The 21242-nt window shown below is 44.7% G+C and overlaps 1 protein-coding gene and 1 long non-coding RNA gene across 13 annotated transcripts in view; one reads left to right on the plus strand and one right to left on the minus strand.

Moving 5' to 3' along the window:
• DNM3 (dynamin 3) overlaps window positions 1-21242 on the plus strand; it is a 383116-nt gene that overhangs the window by 178227 nt on the left and 183647 nt on the right. The gene's annotated exons all lie outside the window — the stretch shown is intronic.
• LOC118979188 (uncharacterized) lies at window positions 4802-10963 on the minus strand. The gene is made up of 2 exons (XR_005064855.1): window positions 8261-10963; window positions 4802-6729 (listed from the first exon to the last, which is right to left on the minus strand). It is a non-coding gene; the product is annotated as an uncharacterized LOC118979188 (long non-coding RNA).

A 21242-nucleotide genomic window follows, 5' to 3' on the forward strand; every position in this document is an offset into this window, starting at 1 on the left:
CACGAGACAGTTGATAACTAATCACCCAGGGGATTTGCCCAAACCTGCGTGTCCTTCTACGTCATCCCCTCGTACCAGACTCTGACACTTCCTACACAAGTGGCCTGGAGTACTTTTCTAGGGGTCGCATAGACCCCTTGCTGGGTCCGTCCCGCGCCCAAGGCACTTGGCTGGTGTGCGTGCCCCAAGTCAAGCAGGAGCTGTCTATGGGAGTGAGGACAGAGCATGGATGCGTGGGTTGTATATCTCCGTGGATCCCCTTGTGCCTGGAGTGGATGATACTTAGCTCCTTTGATTTCTATCCAAATAATAGCATAAAGATATTTGTAGTACTTATATTTACTAAGGATTTGGGGAAGCCATACAGAGGTTTGAACAACCTCAAGTAGAGTTTTAAATAGCCCAGTAGTTTTTGACCAGTAGACCCTCCACTTGGGCGTGGCGCTGGCCGCTCTAGCCTTGTGCTGGCTCCGCCCAAGGACCGTGCACGGGTCTCGATCTCTCTCCGCCCCCTCCTACGTCTCCCCTCAGTGCTGTCCCTCTGGAGTGCCCCAAGCTCAAGGCGCTTCTCACTCTACAGTACGTTCACTCAGCTCTTCCCACAGGCTCACCTTTGCGTAGCCACACGAGTCAAATCTCAACCAAACCAAATGGCCCTCCAGTTCGCAAGATGCTCTCTCACTCAACAGTCCTTGCAGTTATAAACAGTATCTCCGCTATTCATTCTGCCTGCTTAAACGCATGGCGGGTCAGCTTTCAATCTGCACGATCATTGATGACGATCATCCTCCTCCTAATGATGAAGCTTTATTGATTGTTTGTAACTGACCAGGCACTGAGCTAACTCCGTACTTCACTTGCGTTCTCCATTTAGAGAAGGCCACTGGGAGTCAAAGAGAAGGAGGAACGGTGCGTACACACTGCCGTATGTCCGTATGTGTGTACGTCCACGTTCTTGGCCACCGGAACCCTTCCCAAGATGTGTTTTCTGAGCAGCCATTAGGGACCAGACACTCTCCTAGTCACTAAGGACGAACGGTTGGCAAGGAATTCATGGTACCTGCCCCCCCTGAAAGATTTTTCCCAGTACAGAAAACATGCAGGCACGCAGGGAAACCTCTCAGAGGCAGACTACAAGCTGTGAAGAAAGTAAATCCAGGGATGACCGTGACTGGGAGAGTGTCTGGGGTGGAAGGCTCTGTGTGGGAGCCGTTCAGTCTGGTGGTCAGAGGAGGTTTGTATTGGTGCCCGGAGGCAAGATTGAGCTTGATGAGTTTAGGAAGCTGAACTAAGGCCCGTGTGGGTAGAACGAAGAGAGAGAGGGACTATAACGGTTAGGTACCTGGATCCTGAGAATGCTGAGAAGGCTTCAAAGTTTTTAAGCTGGAGAGTCACCTAATAAGATTTGAATTTTTTTTACAGATTCTTCTGTTTGCCCCGTAGAGAATATGTCGGAGATGAGACTGGATTGGGGAGCTGTTGGGAGGTGATTGCTGTGATCTCCATGAGAGACATGGTAGCTTGGGCTGGGGCGGGTTGACGGAAATGGATAGAAATGATGGACTTAAGAGATTCGGTTCAAAAGGTGACATTGACGAGACAACTCATCACACATGCTAAGTACTGGCCGAATGTTTAGGTTCCTGCTAACCCGTAAGCCTCTTGAGACCAGGAGCCATTGTCCTGTTCACTGTCCTACCACCAGTGGGTGTGGCGCTGAAAGGTGACGTGATGTAAATGACAATTGTGAACATGGGATTGAGCAAATGGAGAAATGTGGCACAGTGGTTCCTCGTGTCCTGGTATGTGAAGTGCCTCAACTGCATTATTGAATTACAGGGTAAAATCACCGTGCGAGGTAGATTGTCTTAAAAATATTTTAAGTTTTATCATTGAAGGTTGATGGATTTTTTTTTTTGCCTCCTCTGACTGTGTAAGTTTCTGGATTGAAGATCACTTGAGCAGAAAATATGTTTGACGATGTTATTTTCTTACATTGTAAATATATTTGCACAGTTCTGAGGAGGGATTGAGAAAAGGGCAAGGTATGGGAGTAAAATGGATACTCATGTCAGAGGATTGGGGGTTTAGATAGTTTACATTAATACTTTGAAATCAGATTTGAAAAAAAAAAGTGATGGCTTTGAAAAAAATGTACCTAAAATATGAATTTTGGAAGAACAGGAAATTCTGATCCAAGGAGAAAAGAGTCTTATTTTTTTTAATATCAATGAGAAAAGTGTAAGTGATGGTTAAAATCTCTGAAGAAAGGGGACTATTTAGTTTATGAATAATAACTGCATATAACCAATATTTATTCTATTTCTGTAGTCCAACATGAAGATTAAAATCATAATGGAATACTCATAGGAAAGTAGGGTAATTCAACAGAAGAGTTTCCAGCGGAAATGTACTAACCTTACACTGTTGAAGAAAATCCAAAATCTGCATTGAAATAAGGACATTCTTTAGACTCTTAAAAAAAGGTACAGGCCTCATTTTTGTGGCTTCACGTGTTTGGATCGCTCGATACCGAGGCCATATAATTCCCGTGTAGGGGTATTTACTGAGCATTGTTTTCATTATGTAGTTGTAGCAGATGACGAATGTAACTGCACTCATAGGAATCAAAATGGCAGCTGTACTCCTGGATGGCCAAAGCTGCGGACCAGGAAGTCACAGAAATCTTCATCTCTTTCCCTGTTCACTTATGTGATCAAGACTTCGCCTGTTTCCTGCTGGGTCTGCGGGCCACCTGTGCTCAGGTCAATCCTGCGCCCGCCGTTCACAAGCCTGGCTGAGTTGTTTGAGTTAGCTAAAACCATTCGATATATTTTTTACCCCCCAAAACAGTCTCAACAAATACTGAACTTTAAAACATTTATGTTACTTGAAATTCTTCACGATCCTAGTTACGTGTATGTTTTTCACCATATATAAGCTGTTTCCCATTAGGCTTTTTTTTTTTTTATGTAGCGTTATTTCATATAAACATTTCCGCGCCCGGCATTATCCAAAGATTTATTGTTTTTTAGGAAATAGTGACTCACCAAGCCCCAATGGCAAATGCTATTTCAAATTTATTAAAAATACTTCCAGCCTCAGATCCACTCCCCTGTAGTTATTTGTCCTCCTGAAGAGTTTGTACTGGAAGGACACTATCGCCCTTCATTTGACCCTCTTCCAGAAGAGTAACATTTTCAAATGTGCATCATTTAATGAGCTTTAAGATAAATAACATTCTTTCAAGCACTTTTTTGAGAGCCAAGTGAAAAGAAAAAAGGAAAACCAAGATATTCACCCCATGTTTTAAGGGAAAAGTATTTGCAGTGTTCCCCCGAGTGGCTCACTCGGGGGTGACTCCGCTGGCCGCTGGCTTTCGCCTCGGAGTCTGGTGGAAGGGAGCAGTCTCCCCACGGCCCGCCCCAGCCACGTGTCTTCCGGGGAGCCCTCAAGCCCGCCCTGGGCTCCCCGCAGGGTCCAGTGGAATGACCGCTGGCCAGACTCCTGTCTGCAGTGTTTGCCGCAGGTTGCAGGAAGTATTCGCATTGGGTGGAACTGCGTAAAGATTCTGAGGCATTTTGATGCTGGCTTCCTGTTGATTTTTTACATTTTATGTGAACTCTTATTCAGTATAATACTTTAGGGTCTAGTCCTGGGATTTTTCTGTAAGGTAAAAAACGCCTTTGCACAAATGTGTTCTGCAGAAGCCTATTTTAGCAGATAACGTATTTGTTTAGGCCAGATGGTTCCATGAAAGAATTTAGCCTTAATCGTGTATTTACTTCATAATTTGGCCCAAATATTTTTTTAAGTAACTATAGGGTCAGGTTTGGTAGAATATCATGAAATTGTAGAAGTTTTGAATCTTGTGGGGTTTTTAGCCTTAAGATGAAATCTTTCATTTTAAAAATGACATGTCTGTATAAAAATAGTTTGCTTTTGTCCAGAACATATGCTCAAAATGTTTCATTAGATTAAAACCCCCCAAATTTGGGATAGCCCTGGTGCTACATTTTTTAAAGCTTGACCAGAATCTTTCTAAGAAAGATGAAAATGAATTTTATGTACTGAAGTTAAAGTATTTTAGTGAACCAAATCAGAACAGATAAATTTGTGATTTTAACCATCTCCCCAACTATTTGCCCTGGGTGTAAAATTGAAGTTTTGACATTTTCTCAAAAGGCATGGCAAAATACATATTGCATATCCACTCATCCACATCCTTGCTTTTTTTTTTTTACAATAACGGAACTGCCCAAACATTTGAAGAGTTTGGAGGTCCACACTGGATGGGTGTGTGTATTCCAAGAGGACACACTGGCCCCGTGAATCCCACCCTGAGAACTGTGGTGCAAGTTCCTTCTGTGACCCAGCAATAAACCCATGCATATCCTGGCGCTTGGAGGGGGCAGAGCTTCAGTTTTAACTTCCTGTACATCAACAAAGAAGCAACCATTTTAATACATTTGAAAATTACGTTGGAAACAAATATTCTTTGTTATTATGTTTCACCCAGGCGTTCACTGGCTGAGTTCAACTCAAGATGCGTGGTCCCTGGAATATTATTTCTTCCCTCTTTTTCTTTTGTCCCTCTCTCTAAAGCAGTCATGCACAGAAAACTGAACTTTGTTTGTGGAGTAGAAATATTAGAGTCGCTTCTTCTGTGTCAAGCATCAGACTGGAAGTTCTGTCATTTTCTTACAATGACTATGGGGTGTTGCAAAGCTGTGTACAATACATGTCAAGGATAGCAAGTTACTGACAACCGTTAGGAAAAGAGAACTATCGGAAGCACAGGAACATTTTCAGGAATGGGTTTTATTGTATTTCATAGGCACCACTCACTTTACGTTTGGTGGGTTTCAATATTCGAATCAAAATAAAATAATAATAATAATAAATAATAATCATACATGCGAGTTAAGAATTAAATCAACAGATGAAAACCCCAGGCCCCCCGCGCCCCGCCCCCCACCCCCCCTTTTGGCTGTAGCTCTTGGTGTAGATGCTATGGTGTGAGGGCTGCTCTCTCCCAATGGCTGGTTGTCTTTCAGGCTGGGTTGTCATGTGACTGCCTGTCTGTGCCTGCTGTACAGGTGAGCGGATGTTCTGCACAGCAAGTGTAGACAGGCAGACACATGACAACTCCGTCCAGCCAGGCCCTTGGTTCCTTCGGGTTTCCTGTGCTCAGGGGCAGACACATTCAGTCTGTGTTCCAGACTGAGAGGTTTGGGAGGGTCAGGGGAGAGGGAGAGAAACACACAACAGAATTAAACATTAAAACATTATGGAACTAAAAACAAGTCGGACTTTTGACTTTATTCAGAAAGTACACTTACACATTGGTTCCGAAAGTGCTAACATGGATAATTGGCTTTACAGAAAACTCGTATTGAAATTTTAAGGCAAAAAAAAAAAAGGTTAAATACCAGGTTTATTCCTAACTCCAGCCCGTGTTATTACTGGCCCATACGCAGTCAGAGTTCAGAGTAATTGAACCAGATGTCTTTCCTCTTCCCCCAAACTCGGCATATTACAATACTGAAGTTAAAGATAAAGACATGTTTGTACATGTTTCTCATAGTAGATAAGTACCATAACCTTGCCCATGAAAAAGAAATTTATCATTGACATGGGAACAGCGGCCATTTTCAAAATAATGAGCCCCATGTATTCGGCAGGTCAGCCAGCCAACCTTGGTGTCTGATGCCTCAATAGCGGGATTTTTACAAGGCTTGCATTTTTACCAGTACTTTACCAAGGAACAGGAACTTCCTTAAATCTCTCATATCCCTTTTAATGCAGTTTTCAAGTATGGATGTGAAAAAGTCCTCCTCTCAATTAACCCCAGGGTCGTGCCATGAATCAGGAGGTAGACAGTAAACAGCTGTCGCCCACAGAGGTGCTCACCCAGGATGCATCTGGGACTTTGCTAGTGCCCTGCAGTTACAAAGTAGTATCTTAGACACAGAAGAGGAGACTTCATTTCATCTCCAGAAAGTACAACCAGGCCCTCTGGAAAATTTATAACTCATATGAGAAAGAGTAGTGGTATTAAATGTACAGGCAGAACATTTAATTCTGGCAAGTCAAGAATTTTAATATAAATCAGCAACTGGTACCCATAGTGGGGTTTCAGATTCCCCTGCCCTTTAAAAAAACCAAGTAGCCAGAGACTCAAACTTTCAGTAAGTGGGATAGCTTCAAAAACAAAGTGTTCCTCTCCAAGGAGTATGGAATTAGGAATTTTTTCAAAGAATTAAAAAAAGAACACAAATAGTATATGTCCCCTTAATTGCAAAATTCCGAGGAAATTGCAAATAGAGACTTGATGGAGGAAAAAGTTTTTACAGATTATGAAAAAACTGAGTTGAGAAGTGCAAGTTTTGATTTATTTAATTTCGAGAAGATAATGACTGATTCTGTTTCTGGTCATCACTTCTGAGTAGAGGGCTTTTTTTTCCCCCTTGACAGAATCAAAAACATCAGTAAACGGCTGCTAGTAAATAAGCACAGGGTCAGAGCATGCAAAAACAAATTCCTTCAGCAGCTTTTTTGTTCTGGCTGCTCCACTCAGTGCCACAGACACTACTTAGGGGGAGGCTTCCCTCCCAAAGAGTGTGTTTGTGGAAATGAGAAAGTACTGTCATTCTGTATAGCTTTCCCTCTCTCATAAATAATAATGATCCAGTTAACTCTGCGCAATTAAGGAATGATGCATGCAACCTGAAAAAATAGAAAGAAATCGTTGTGAGTCCATATGTTATCCTTTAATATGAAACAATGCTAGTCAACCGAGCTATCCCCAAATACCAGGGCCTAAGAACACATCCCTCTTTTACAGGGGAAAAAAAAATCTTGCTGAAGAGTGATCACTCGTAAGGCTTTTGGACAATGTATGTTTCTAATGGGTTTTAAGAACACAAGTGTAGTTAGTATGTGGCATCTCCACACCTCATAGTTATGTTGGACCTGCCTCTGAGCTTGTTAAAAAGGTGAAAGGTTGAAAAAACAGTTAAGATTGTTTTTCTGTCTTCCAAAGTATAGAGTAAAATATTAACTTGTCATCACTTAAAATACTTGTGAAAGGGCTATTTACATGATTATTATACAGTATAATTTTTAATAAGGATGTATATACTTTATTATTTTTTTATCTTTTATTTATTAAGAAAAAAGTGCAGGAAGAGAATTATGTTCTAAGTCTTCAATAGCAAAAACAAACCAAAGCAACTCCAGGAAAACTGGCTGTTATAAGTTGGGAAATTCAAAATGAAGATGTAATTGTTTTTCTTAATTTTCCTTCATTATTTCTATTTATTAAAACTGATAACAATTCTTTAAAAAAAAGGGTAAATATTTCTAGCTACATAATTTGCAGCACACCCAGGTAAAAAGTTAGAAGAAACCAAGTACGAAAGTTTCCATCTTTATCTGGAATTCCCTGTCTCCCCTCAGGCTAATCCTGGATCGTCTCTAGTTGTTTTAAGCTGGGCTTTCTGAGCGATGGTCTTTTATGTATTATTTGGACATTATTGCCATGGGTGGGATATTCTCTTTAGAGGAGAGGAAAAGGGATTGATTGTAAACAGCAAATCTCTCGTAGAGGAGCTGTAAGCTTCGGCTCTGCTCTCTTTAGTAGGGATGGCGCTGGTGGTTGATGGATGCGCGAACTTTCTACACGACCAAGTTGTAGGTCCCTTTCATTCCTATAACAGCTTTATGACTTCAACCAAAAAAAAAAAAGGAGAGGAAAAATTTCTATCAGAAGGAATTTTATGCCTGTACTCTTTCCCACAGAGTGAAAAACTTGGGTGGTCTGGAGGCGAGAGGTGGGGGAGATAGTATATTTTGGTCTTTCAACAACGTAAACACATTATCTGGGGAGAAAGGCTGCACACCAAGCAGGAAGGGCATTAAGCCTATTGACTAATTGCACGAAAGCCGATCAGTGTGAAATTCTGTCCCGTTGTAAACAACCTTTCTTGGATTTTTGAGATCGATAGCTTTAAAAGAGGGGAAGGGGTTGAAGGTATAAATAAACTGCTTTTTATTGGTCCTTTCCCAATTCAGAAAATGTGTTGAAAGCTAAAGCTCTGAATTTCCTTTCTCTTAGATGGCAGAAAAAGTCCTTTTAACCTAGTCTAACTTATTAGTCATTCACACACCGAAATGAAAATTGCCCCTACGTCTCCGTGAGGCGCCCAGCAAACAATTTGCTCCCTGACCAGGAACGGTGCTTCATTTTAATACTTACACTTCCCATCATATCCAGGCCAGTTTTAGTTGAAGGCGACCACTGGTGGTTAGTTTCCTCTGGAATAGATCCCGTGATCCCCCAAACATTTGTAGGTCTCCTCACAAAGGAATATCAAAGTCAAATTAAACCTTACTCTACCCTGGGTATAAAGACCTCGCCCGGCGTGCATGGCGTTGCGTGCCCCTGCCGGCATGCAGTCTGCCACCCTGCCTTCAGTCGGCAGAGGTGATGGCGCAAGCTCTGACTCTTGATCTTGAACTCAGCTCATGCCATTGAAAAATAAGGACTGTTCCTTTTCATTTGTTAAAAGCCGGCATCAAAGATGAGTCGCTGGGACTCTACTGAGCACGTGCAGGGGCACTCCTCGGCTCCCCCAGGTACAAGTCAACTCTCAGGTTTCTACTCCTGTACTTACGCTAAGGAGACCCCCGGGCCCCGTGTCTCCAGACTAAAAGTCATCCTGAAGGAGGAAATAGGTGAGGGACCGACGGTGGTTAGTTTCTTTGAAATAAAAAAGCCATTTAATATCAAGAATGACCTTTAAATGAAATGCACATGAAATGAAAGCATATTATAAAATTCCATCATATCTATAAGAGTGGGAAAACCAAACAAACAAGGAAACCCAAATTTGAGAAATCTTAAGCATTACCAAAGTACCTCATAGCTATCTTTCTTGTTTAGCAACTGTATAAATCAGTAAAAATGTATTCCTTGGAAAAATAAGGTCTGGTAAGTTATCTAATAGTCTCTCTTTTTAGCTGTCCTATCTGAAAGAAACTACACAGATTTTAAACATTTCACTTGTTCAATTAAAAATATTCAACATAGGAGTGCCCAAGTTACAATAGAAAACAATCTGTACCATGAAGTGGAAAAGACAGCTACATTTCTCCTTTTTAAAATATTTTAACTAAAGAACCATGGACAGAAGAGAAAACATATGTTTTTTAATACCAGTTTTAGGATGATCAGAAGGGTAATCTTTAAAATAAATTGTTCTGACAAAAGATTACATGGAGAACCTTTTGTGATAGAATGTTCTGCAAAGGAGAACGCGTGACGCTTTTTGAATTGTTGCAAAATATAGAATTTAGAAAAGGGTTCGTTCAGGAACCTCTGTAACGTTAAAGAATTTAAGGGAGGACAAAAGAGATTATATTCATTTTTCACAAAAGTCTACGGAGCAGATGTTTTCAGTATACAGAATGGTTTGGGGGTAGCTATAAATAGGGGTTGAGGGAATTAGGGGTGAGGCAGTACTAGTTTTCTAGAACTTTCTTTAAAGGACCCACCTCTGAAGTTCAGCATGGATCATATTGCAGCCCAGACTTTCTCTCTTATTCTCTCTGTTGGGATTTCATTCAGCTTGAGGGTTTTCCTCCCTCCCCCCTTCCTCTCCCCTCCCACCCCCCTTCACCTCCAGGACAGCTGGAAACTGACCAAAGAAAGCTTTGCCTTCGTTTACAAATTCCTTTTTTATCCGAGGGTTTCTAGACAAAGCACCTTATCACATTAAATGCTCAGAGACAGAAAGGACATAGAAGCATTGTTATAAAAACAGGCGCAGGACTCAGCTGACCAGCAATTATCAACCGTTCTTGCATCACAAACAAAACCAACCCGAGACATATATTGGAAGAGCCAAAGACAGAGGTTTCTAGTTCCCGATTTATGCAGTTGCTGACTCAATAGTTCTGGGTTGGCGCTCTGTTCTGGGCAAGTCCCATATGCGTGGTGTGGTGGGCAAAAACTTGGCAGCCTCTTTGCTTATTGTTAGATACTGTTATTCCTGGCATTTATCTTATATAAGTGAAATCTCAGAACAGCTCTATCCATAGAGCATTTTAAAAATAGCAAGTATTCTTTACTTGGGGGCAAAATGGATCCAGTCCTGGGAAAGTTAAAGTTACATACAGCCCAGCCCTCATTCAAACAAGTTTTCAGGTCTCCGAATTATTCCTTTCCACCGTGGAAAACTAGCCCCACTCAGCTATTCTTAGTGTTTGGAGTCCTTCTGAATTTCTTTTTCGCATGGAAAAATCTTTAAACTTCAGCAGATAATTGACTTAGAAGTCTCCAGAAAGCAAGTAACTCACACACTAAGTCACACTATACTGCACCCCGTCGCTCTTTGGAAAAGACACACACAGCTCTCTGCCACACCAGTGCCTCTGTCTCTCTCGCCGGTGACACAAGTCACTAGCGCCCACCTCGGCTCTCCTGGTCCCAGCCCAGGTGAGCGGCAAGAGGGCCTTACCCGCAGGTCTCCCGGGAGCAGTCTTTTCTCGGCAGTGTCCCCGAGGGCTTCTTGGTCCCTACTGTGCAAAACCTGTGAAGAAAAACACTGGGCGTGAGAGTCGGAAGAGGAGCCCACACACGTCCTCTCCTCGGAACAGCCACTCCGGTCCCCAGCCGTCCACGGCGTTGCTGTGCCTTGCCCAGTCTAACCAATGTGCAGACTACTGTACAACGGCATTGTCCTGAACAGGTAGTCTGAACACTGGGCCGACGGAGCAGGATCTCCAGAAGCTTCCGTCTGGGTCCTTAAAATCCTCTCCCGGTCTTGGGGGAAAGTCGCTTTCCGCTTTCCCCCCTGAATTCTGCTGCACTGGCGGAGCCCCACTCGAGGGCTGTGATTTTCGGTCTTGACGTGGCACATTTGCTGCAGACTGGGGAACTGGCAATGAATTTAGGACCAGGAAAAGGGGGAGGGCTGGGCTGGAGAGTCCATATATGGGATGATGTCACCCTGGGGAGGTTTGGGTATGCGCTGTGCCGCTGGAGAGACCGCTAGAATCGCCTGCTCTCAGACATGGGTCTGCGCATAAAATGGTACCAGATGTTTTGGTGTAATGTTAAGAGTCATTTCATCTTCAGGCCAGATTTTTTTCCTCAACTGGGCAGGAAGTGGGCCCCAGTATGGAAAAGCTGTAAAAAGAGAGTCGAGAGGCACGGTGCTGCTGGGCCAACTGAAAGTGCGTTCGTGAAGTACAAATTTGCTGCCCGGTCCGGGCTCGAGAAGTCACTGGAAGACAGCGGGGAGATAAGAAAGTAAACAGAAAGCCGGACACTGGAAGCCAGGGCTCATTTGGAAACTTTTTTTTTTTTTTTGTGCTTGCCTGTGGTACTTTATTTTCTGGTATTTCACTCGTCAGAAAGGGCAGATAAGTTCATTTTTCTTCCTCTCTCTCTGTCTCTCTCCCCTCCCTCCCTCCCTCCCTCCCTCCCTCCCTTCCTCCTCCTCCTCCTCCTCCTCCTCCTCCTCCTCCTCGTCTGCTGGATCTGTCAGCAGCTTGCAGGCTGCTCTAGACTTGAACAGTAATTATAGCAACTTCCTGAAAGTGAAGCCCCCATGAAAAGTCTGGAGAAATGTTCTTTGTCATGGCCGCTACATGAGTAATTAGTTCCACATGTGGCCGTCCTTGTTTCTCTCGGCGACTTTGGCTGCCACTCCGCATGCCGGGCTATAGCTTGACCTAAAGAAGCTTGAAAGTTAGGATTTCCAGCCTCCACCGTGATATAACGACTCTGGACTCTCCCAACAAATTGCCTTGGGTAGATCCACACTGCTAGGCAGCATTGTTTCTCCCGGGTCCTTCCCGAGCGCGTGTGGACACTTTGGTTGTGTTTTCGTGGTGCTTCGCTGCTCAGCTTTATCTGCGGTTAATGAAATCTGTTGAAATTTGCCAAGTGCCGCTTGACCAAAGGTTATAACGTATCAGCCCCCCTTTCTTCTCCTGTTCTTGCTGTTTTCAATTATGTAGCCTCTTGAATATTGAGTATTCAGCTCTCTGACTTTCCCTCCATAGAATCCTGATTAAAGTTCGAGTCCTTCAAACAAGAGCTTGATTAATGGCCCTCGCAGAGATCAAAATGGGAGAAAATTCCTAGGTAGCTCCTGAACTCCATGCGAGCCGCCAAACTATGAAACGTAGCATTCTTTAAAAAATTACAGCCAAAGCCGTAACTTCTGCTGGCCTCTACGGCACCACTTTGTAGATGCAGACCAGGGTACCTGTTTTTAAATACACCGGGCTGAGTATTTCAGAAAGTTTCCAGGGAGAACTGTCTTTAAGCTTTTGCTTTTCCCGAGATGCCTTCTCCGGAGTTAGCAGACCGTGCAGGGGCTCCAAAGGGGTGGTGATAAGCCCTGGGCACCTGGGAAGGAAGATGAAATAAGGGAGCAGTGAATTATGCAGCAGTCTGAGATGGGATGAGGAGCTCTGCATTACGTGCAGCACTCACAGCAAGACCGAAGTCATCCATGGCGACCAGCAGACGGACTGCATGCCTCTCTGTGCTGCAGGTTCCACACCCGTGTCTTCAGGGCCTAGGGCTTGGGCAAGCCTGGCGTGCTCCAACTCCTTTCCCCCGCCACCGCCTGCGTGACACTGGGGCGAAGCAAATGGGACCACGTGCAGCCTAACAGTCTCATTCCACGTGGACCGCAACCCCATCCTTTTTGGGTGTCCGTATGTTTGTTCCCAAGTCACCATGCAGGAGCCGGCCATGAGCCAGAGGGACAATAGTCAGCCAGGAGCCCAGCCTTCCAGGTGTGGGCTTGATTCTGCCGCAAATAGCGGAAGCCTCTCCTCGGCCCTGTTCTATTTATACGTATCCACGAAGCATGCCTTGGAAATTTCGGGTAAGGCAGACGAAAGGGGGTTCCGATCAGAACGCTCCATGATTTCATCTCGGTTCACACATCTGTACTTTCTCAAATATGGGAGAGATAGGTCCCTCTCTCAAACAGAGAAATTTTTGGAACTCAAACTTAATCCTTCCTGCTTCGGAAGCCTTTTAACTGACTTTCTGGAGAAACAAGCAGGAAGGTTGCTCTCCCCTTAGCAAATGAGCCTGTCTCATTGGGCAGTCAGTGGACTAGAGTGTTTTAGAGTTATCTTTCCTCTACATAGTTTGACAAATATTTATTCTTGCTGCCTACTCGTGTGCTAGCCACAGTGCCAGGGCCTGGGCATATAAAGTTTAAGAAGATACGGTTCCTGCCCTCCAAGAACTAACGCTTACTTACAGCGTTAGGAATGCCTGTGATCAAGTTCAAGCTAAAAAGTCTGCCATACCTGTCTGGAAAGTTGTTGGCATTCCTTTGGAAATGGCCTGAGGACTTTTCCAGGTCTGTAAAGTTATCAATTAAATTCCTGAAATGTGGTGGGCTCAAGGAAGCACGGGACCACAACTTGCCTTTGGTGTGATTTAATTGGCTTATTTCTAAAGGGAAGGACTCAGCTGATTGTTTGAATCAGTAGATGGTTTTGGTTGACTCTGAAACTTGCTCTATTTTAAAATGTCTTGGAAAAGAAACTGTTTCGGTTGGTTATTATTCCCCAGCTTGGCAAAATTGTATGCCTTCAGAAATTCTCAAATTGTAACCAGAAGACTTGTTTTGATGTACTTGCAAAGAAACAGGGTCATTAGTGTTTACAATTATTCTGTGACATTCAGATATGTACACTTCTCATAGTATTTATATTATTGCTTTAAATGTTTTGTTACAAGATTAGTGCTCAGGCCTTATAAACTTCCATACAATAGGTAGTATTTAAAGAAAAAGTTCTTTTCCCCTCCACCCTCCTAACCCCTTTCTGCAATCCCAAATTAATAGTAGCGGTTTGGTGTGATTCTTTCACCCTCTTTGCAATGGTCAGGTTATTTTAGAGCTTCGCTACAGATCACTAAATCCTTTCAAATAAAATATATCAGTTTCTTAGAATAATTTTATGGGGTAAATACCACTATCATTCCCATTTTATTGATGATGAAATCGAGGCTTGGGGCGGTGAAGTAGTAACTTCGTGGAACTGAAGTAAGTGGCAGAACTCAGCGTCTTTCCTTCTTTTCAAGGCCAGTGCCTGTGATCAGGAGCCTGTTGCCAGCTTAGAGCGACAGCCTTACCCCCTGCTGAATTCTTAAGGCACTTAAGAGTTTCTGTTACTAATTTGTCAGTTATCTGCCGTCTTCTCTTGGTTCTGAACTGGACTGTTACATGTTCTATTTATTATTCCACATATTTGGACGTTCCTTCTCCCCGCCCAAACAGAACATCAGAAGCTCGTCGAGGGCAAGGATGGTATCTTTGTACCTTGTTCCGCCTGTAGGAGGCCATCCACCGAACTGTGGAAAGACCGAATGAAAGCTACATAGTCTGCACGTGGCTTCTGATCCAGCCTCTATCCCGACAGTAACCCAGGAGTTAAAACTGCCTTGTTTTTCCTCTTCACCGGAGGCCATGGTGCAGTGTTAACACTCCTGTGTGGGTATTGCCGTCATGCATCAGACGCATTCTTCTTGGAGGAGTAAACGTGAACATGGGGCCAGCCATGTTGCCTCACTTATTTTTGGCCTTCTAATCTTCTGGGAGCATCCTGTGTAGCTGCCCGCCACACAATCTCATGGGCGAAGCAGGATCTCCCCAAACCAGGCCGTTTCCTTTCGTCTTGTTTTCTCCTTCCCGGCTCGTCTGTGAGATAAAAATCTAGTTGACCCCGGTTCATTGCAAATTAGGGAAGATAGCCCCACTTAGTCTGGCCTTCTGTTGTGCGGATTAGCACTTTTTTTTATTGGAGGCAATGCGGTCCCTTAATCACCAGCACTTCCTCTCCGGTTAGGGCCCAGAAGGACTGGCAGGTTTGTTAGAGCAAAGCACCCCCCTTTTCCCTCCCTCCCTCCCTGACTCGCAACAAATGGCTGCCTTCAGGTGACTGCAGAGAAGTGCCTTCTTAGCAAGACCAGAGGCTGTGAGCCAAGGAGAAAGAGTCCAGAAGACCTAATGGGTTTTCCTTGCATAACTGGGGGGGGGGGAAAAGAAAAAAGTTGAATTGGAAGAGCTATAAATCATCGGCTTAATGCAACTGATTTTACAATCTTCCAAATGCTTGCAAAAGGCCAAGATGGTGAGAGATTTTAAAATATACATTTGCAAATGCGTGTTTTGTTTTGCCCGTCTCTAGAATTTCCACGGCGGAGTCTGTTTATTTAGAAATCAGCCCCTCACCAAAAGCAGTATGTATTTTATGAAGATTCTTTCCTCAGATCGACTGAGGAAGATAATGTTACGCCTTTGACTTTTCTGAGCCACTGACACACACAGCAACTGTTTCTGTACTGCAGGAACACGATACATCCGGCCGGCGAACCTGAAACACTCTGGTTCCACGGAAAAGCCCGTCGCAGGAAGGCAAATATATGATTTATGACTCCAGTAAAGTTCGAAGCACCGTCTCGAAATCTTTCGGGGAATGCAAGATAAAGGGGCTGGAAAATTGGTGCTGGCCTTCGCAGGCCGATTTTAAGTGAGAGCATACTAGGAATGCAGCCTGGGGCCCCATTCCACCCCCAAAGCGGGCCAGCATCATCTGAATGCTATGTGCTCTGAGCTCCCATTGAATTCCCTGTTCCAGTCGCACTTGACAATGAGCACCGGCTCACTGGGACAGGAGAAACGTGGTGTCCTCAGGTCACGGATGATTTTAGAATATCGACTCCTGATGTCTTTTGGCATCCCAGATATTTTAGTTCTTGAGTGCAACTCGGGAATGAGCATGCATGAGGTCAAAAAGAAAGAAAAAGCCCCAGTACATGCCTCCCATAGAAATCCAGAAAACAGTCTTTCTCAGGGGTAGAGAAAGTATCTTTTCTGTGGCTCGGTGGCGGGGCCCGGTGTGGGGAGCACAAGTAAAGCACAGTGGCTACAAGGAAACGTGTGGGAAGGGAAGCTTTCTGCTTCGCCCACAATACTGGCAGTCCTGCAGCAGGTCATTGTAGCAGCTCCAAGCCTTCCAGTCAGGTTAGGCATCCCTGCTAGCCCATGGCACAGGGCTCTTTATTCGAGGATTTGTAGTCATATGGTATATACAGGAGAGGAAACACAAATCACATGAATCACTAAAAGGGTTTGATCTGGCGCTGGCCAGGTAGCTCAGTTGGCTGGAGCATCTTCCGGATAAGCTGAAGTTGCGGGTTCAATCCCCAGTCACAGCACATACGAGAATCAACCCGCGAATGCATGGATACTTGGAACAACAAATTGACGTCTCTCTCTCTCTCCCTAAAAATCAGTCAGTAATTTTTTTAAAAAGGGTTTAATTCAACATAAGTCTGTCTAGTTGTATGTTGTAGATACTGCAACGGGCTTTTCAGTTCTGTTCAGTCTCCAGAGAATTTGCTCATGGGCTGTATGAGACTGCATTGAAATACTCCTGTTCAGGCCAAGGTGGGTGTTTACCCCCACAGATCGCAAAAAGCCCTTGGTATACACAAGAGCTCATGCGAAGTTTATTTACTGTTGCAAACGAGCGCTAATTACATATTTTTACAAGCACTTACATTTCTTGCATAGCAATCAGTCAAAAATGGCTTCCGTTTGCCATGCAAAGCCGATCTTAACAGGCGAGGGGGAGTGTTCCGTGTTCTGCTTCCGAAGGGTTCGTGTTGTCAGCGAGGGGGAGTGTTCCGTGTTCTGCTTCCGAAGGGTTCGTGTTGTCTCTGCAACACTGCACGCCTTTTTCTGAGCACTTCCTTGACACCGGGCCTCCAGGGTGGCACTTTCCGCTTGTCACCGAGGCTAAGCCAGCCTCCCTGAAAGGCAGGGTCTCTGCAGGCAGGGTCTCTGCAGGCAGGGAGGTTGCAGAGGAAATAGGAGCTGCAGGAGGCAGTACCCGGGAGGGCTCCGGCCTGGAACCCTGGCTGCACCACTGGCCTTGGCAGTTACTTAAGAACTCTGAGCTACTGTTTCCTCATCTGTGAAACAGGTTCCTCCAAGGACCAGATGGGCTCATGTGCGAGGGAAGCCTGAAACAGGGCTCGGCCTGGAGGTGGGCCTCCAGCCGGTTAGGTGTGGCTGGGAGGGTCCAGCGGGGCCCCCACCGAGGTGCCTAGTCCGACCCCAATTCAAAGCCGTGCCCTCTGACTTCAGAGCCCAGGGCCCAGGGAGTCCAGTTCAGGAAGAATGCGTGACTTTCCTCAAGGCATTTATAATCTCGTTGGGTAAATAAATGATGTGTGTATAAAACACGTAAAACTAGAAGGAAACACTGGATTCACAAAGAAAGACAACAGATTGTTAAAACACAGCAGTGGGAACTGGCAAGATGACCTTTCGGGAAACCTTTCTGAAAAGCCCCAACTGACTTTCCTCTCCTTTGAGTTCACCACTGCTTTTATTATACTGTGCGTGTGGGAGTACATGTATGTGTATGTACAGACATATATTGTAAACTAAACCAGACCACTCTACGACAGACACTAACATCAAAATCGATCCCCTCTTTAAAGTAACATATTCTTAAAGCCTATGGCGTGTGCAGTGCCTTTTCCGTAATCTTAGATGTTAGTTTTAGGGAGTGCACATTTCGCTCATATATTTTTAAAAAATATGCCTGTCACAGCTTTCCAGCAAGAGTTGAAGTTTTGCACCTGCAAATTAGGTAGGAAATGCCTTCGGAATCTTGCAATTACTGCAGCATAGGCCGTTGCTCCTGCGCGCAGGGTGGAGCCCCCGCCGACTGCATTTGAAAAGCCTGTCCACACCAGCAGCAGTCGGCCCCTCCCAACCTCTGCCTCGTAACAAACATTTTCCTCGGGAACAATTCTTTTTTATTTCACCTTTTTAAAAAAAATTTGTAAATGTAATTTATTTTTTTTGAAAGAACTACTCTGGGTTTTAAATACTGGCTTTTTTTTTTTTCCTGGAGAACCAGTAGGTTTTTAGATCAGTTTTTTCCCCTTAAAGGCTTCGGACTCCGCTGAAACTGTCTGGGCCTGGCCCAGTATGCGTGCCGGTTAGCGTTCAACCTGCATTGTTAGGGCCTCATGAAGTTATGACCAAAGAGAAACTCATGAAAGAACCAAATGAACTTGAAGTTCTTTTCTTTTCCCTAACTTTTCTGGACAGAGGAAATGAGAGCTGGGGTAAGTGGTGTAAAAGGAATCTTCTGACTCTCCTAGAAGTGAGCCTTTGTTGGCCATGAAGCCATTGTGCGGATACAGGACTTCTCTGTCTTTTTTAATGATTCTAGACCATGACATTTTTAGTCCTATAATTTCAGTTGTTAATTTTTAGAAAGTTGAGTCCCTTGTATTTTTTAACCTTTAACAACACACAGGAGAGCTAGCTGGAGTTGATTTTCAAGTGAATTTTGCCACATCCGTGTTGTCTAATCAACCTTGATTTTCGTTCCATCTTTGCCTTCAGATCATGAGATAATCGGTGTTGGTCGCTCAGGAACGCGAACACTGGTTGGGTTGCATTCCCTGTGTGGGGGGCGCTCGGACTTTGTTTCTTGTTTCATTCGATTGCGTTTGGATTGCATGGTGCATATTCAGACTCATTTAGATGAGCGCCATGTCCGTGACGTCCCGAGACTATCCTCCTGCGTGTGTGTGTCTGGTACATTATGTATGTGCAGGATTCTCATGTTCATCACACCCCTCACTTTCAACCGCCATCCCCACGGCACACGCGTGCACCTCCTTCACAGTGACCGTGGGAGAGGGTCAGAGACTTTTCGGTGAATACGTGCTGATGGACACTGTTTGGAAAGGCCAGGCTGAGAGCTTTTCTCACTCTGTGTTGTCGTTCTCATGATACAGTTCCCCTTGTTAGCCAGTGGACAGTTTGACTGCGCAATCGACATTTTGAATTAACAGTGAAGACACTGAGGTCACGTCATGCAGTGTCCAGGGCCCAAGCTGTTTGGTGATTTAGTAGTTGTGCAGATGTAAGGAATGGTATGTGATTTCGATATCTTTCTCGAACAAATTCCACTTCTTGAGGTCCAGTCAAACGGCTGCTTTCTTAGATACAACTTGCGTATGAGAGAAGGACCACCAGAGTGGCTTGGTGCTGTTCCGCTCTGCCGCATTCTCATTTGTCAAATGAGAGGTGCCTGGGAGCACTTGGACTACAGGGTGCGGGCAAAATAGAGGGCCCGGCAGGAGGAAGGCCTGCTTGAGTGTGGTTAGTAGGGTAGTGATATGGGCGTAATAATTTACAGCCTGAATTTGAACATTTCATGTCGAATGTCACATGGTGTACATAAGTGTGATATTGTTGTGTCTCTACAAGTAACCCAAGGGTGTTCAGTAACATAGGCTTATTGCTCCTTCTTGCCCCTTTCCCGCTGCCCGGCTCATTCCGATGCCATCCGCAGCTCTCCCCCGGTCTCTCTAGCCGCTTCCTTCTGAGCCCTCTTCAGATTCTGGGGCTGGAACTGGGCTACCAGTGAAGACGTGCATCGGACTGTTGAAGGAGGTTTGAGTTTCTTTGTTAATGTTTCAGTCAGGTTAAATTTAACCTTATGAATGCAAAGCTTAAGAACAAATAGCTTCCAAATCAAATTCTTTCATTCTTCCTTGTGGGTTTAAAATAATTCTCTTATGAAGCAGCGACTTTTTTAAAAAAAAAAACATTAAACGTCTTCAGCAGGATGGAGAGAGAATGGTGGGGTTTTAGGTGGCTCGAACTGGCTTACTCCAGATCAGCTTTCTCACAGCTCCAGAGATGCTGCCTCCTGAATACCCCCCATAACCCCACAGACCCTGTCGCTGGTCCCATTTGGTTATCTATCCATGGCTTCTGCTCTGCTGACTCGCACCCCATCGCCCAGCTTGGTCTGGGGTTTAGGTCTCCTCTTTCTCACTTGATTACAATCTCTTTGAAGGAAGACCCCCACCCACCCACCCACCCATAGCTTCTGTGCACACGCTCAGAGGACGCCCACAAGGAATCAGGTCAACAAACACAGATGGGTCATTGTGAGATTTTCCTGAATGGATGAGAGTCAGAGGAAGAGGTTTCCTTCTTAAGAAAGCCCCGTGGCCATCGAAAGCTCCTTCCTCGATTACATTTTAACGTCTTTATTTACTTTTGCAAAGACTCCTAATGTAAACTGCCGCGTAGGGTGCCGTTGGCAGCGCCTGCAAGCGTGCGCTTGGAATGCGCCACACAGCGCTGCGGCTGCCATCTTACTTAAAAATCACTCAGGGAGGAATTTTCTGGGTGGATGTGTGCCGGGAAACGGCTGCCAGGAGAAATGTGGACACCACATGCAATTCACTGCATAGAGCAATCTGGTTTCCATTTCTGCACTGTACTCCACGCTCGCAGGAAGAAGACAAACAAGCTGTTTAAAACCGGAGGGAACGGCAAGAGGATTAAGTTTTAAAATCCCACAGCGTAAATGCACTTTGGAATTTGTGAAATTTAACCCCGTCCCATAGGGTCCTTTAAGAAGGGGGAGAATGCGTGGGGCCCTCTCAGTCCTAGATGTCTCTGTGGAAGGGATGAGTCGTTCTGCTTCCTGTCCATGAGTGGTCCTCCAGCCCTACTACTGGCTCCGGTTGAAATTGAAAGTCTCATGCTAGGCTTGGCCGGGGCAGGAGTTTGTGTGAGAGGGAGGAGGGGGAGGAGAGCAGGGAAACACCCTTTGGGGTGGTTTTAGACGATCCCTTCCGGCAGGGATGGGGAGATTCTGCTGACATGTTTGAATTTAGGTAGTTACCGTTCTTACTGAAAGAGGCGTATGCGGTGGGGTAGATCAGAGGAGAAGGGTTGAATTAGTGTTATTTGCAAATATATATATATATATTTTGGGATTTAATTTTAGTTTTCTACTTAGCGGCCCTTACAGATGATTTAAAGATGTTAATGAGGTAGGCATTTAAAGGGGAATATACCCGATTAAGATAAAATGGCTTGTGGATAGAAATAATGTTAACATTTAAAACACAAAGACCAGTCACATAAACGGAGTCCCTCTTCCTGTGCGTGACCAGACTGCGCAAACCCACGCTTCGGTGGAGCAGACTTGTAGTTCTGAACTGAGCAGGCCTTGGGCTTTGAAAAAGCCTGTGAGATCAGAATTATAAAATTAAGTTGATCCTGTACTTGAGTAGATTAAAACCTTTCACAGCTTAATTTCCCACTTTATAGTGGAAAAGGGAGGCTGAGGTAGTTAAG

The sequence above is a fragment of the Sturnira hondurensis genome, unplaced genomic scaffold, assembly GCF_014824575.4.
Source record: "Sturnira hondurensis isolate 20B ecotype Veracruz unplaced genomic scaffold, ASM1482457v3 Scaffold0022215, whole genome shotgun sequence".
Taxonomy (NCBI): domain Eukaryota; kingdom Metazoa; phylum Chordata; class Mammalia; order Chiroptera; family Phyllostomidae; genus Sturnira; species Sturnira hondurensis.